Raw genomic sequence first — 1,276 nt, forward strand, 5'->3', positions numbered from 1 at the left:
ATTATCCATTTTGCTTTATCCATTGACTGGATAAAGAAATTATGGTACACATACACAATGGAATATTATATAGCCACAAAAAGAATGGAATTCTGCCATTTGCAACAACATGGATAGAACTGGAGAAGATTATGTTAAGTGAAATAAGGCAAGCCAGAAAGACAAATCTCATATACTCTCACTTATATGTGGGAGGTAAATATCAAAAACAATTGATGTCATGGAGACAGAGAATAGAATGAGTTATCAGAGAGTGGGAAGGGTAGCGGGAAGGGAGGTGGGAGGAGATAAAGTGGGGATGGTTAATAGGTACAAAAATATAGTTAGATATTTAGATAGAATGAAAATATTTGATAGCACAACAAAGTGGCTATAACCAACAATAAGTTACGGTATACTTTAGAATAACTAAAAGAGTCAGATTGAAATGTTACTAACACAAATATTAAGTGCTTGAGGTGATGGGTACCTCAATTACTCTGATTTGATTAATTCACATTGTATGCTTGTATCAAAAAAATCAATGTACCCTATAAAGATATATAACTATTATGTACCCATAATAATTAAAAATAAAAATTTTTTTGAAGGCCATCTTGATGTATTTTGTCAACATGGAATTGGAATACTAAGTCAATATAGCTGAGATTTCCTTAATGTCCTTTGCTTTTTGATCATCAATTCTACATTCCTGGAAATATCTTTTATGGTTATCAATATTCCCATCACTTTAAAATATCTTAGGTATTATAATATTCCTTCTCATAAGTGTCAAAACTCATACTGAACAATGAGTTCTAGGTTGCAAATGAGGATTTTGTTTTGCACTTGTCTATAAGTTTTTGCTAATATCTGTCCTCTTTTGGTAATTTTAATTTCTTTATTCCTCAAATGGATGCAACCTACTACAAAACTCTTATATTAGTTACTGCTCCAATATTTCTCTCATACTCTTTTCCTTTTCTTGTGTTGTTCATCAATCCCACCCCCCAAATCCAATGCATTGAGTTAAGTACGGTGTGTGTGTGTGTGTGTGTGTGTGTGTGTGTGTGTGTGTGTGCACAGAAAGAGGTTGTGTTAAAGGTCATTCATTCATATAAGATATTACTATTAAGCACACTACAGGTATACTCTTGTAGTAAATAAAAGGGATACAAATGTAGAAGATAGCACTCCTGCCCACAGTTTATTATTACCTGGAAGAGAAGAAAAGGTATTTACAGAAATAACATGTTACAAGGAGGAAAGTCCATAAAGGTGGTACAGATAGTATGCT

At 32.8% G+C, this 1,276-nt stretch overlaps 1 non-coding gene across 1 annotated transcript; it reads right to left on the reverse strand.

The window, feature by feature from the left end:
• Positions 1 to 751: 751 nt before the first annotated feature.
• LOC142862335 (small nucleolar RNA SNORA40) lies at positions 752 to 859 on the reverse strand. The gene has a single exon (XR_012913398.1). It is a non-coding gene; the product is annotated as a small nucleolar RNA SNORA40 (small nucleolar RNA).
• Positions 860 to 1,276: the final 417 nt, after the last annotated feature.

The sequence above is a fragment of the Microcebus murinus genome, chromosome 18 (assembly GCF_040939455.1).
Source record: "Microcebus murinus isolate Inina chromosome 18, M.murinus_Inina_mat1.0, whole genome shotgun sequence".
Taxonomy (NCBI): Eukaryota; Metazoa; Chordata; class Mammalia; order Primates; family Cheirogaleidae; genus Microcebus; species Microcebus murinus.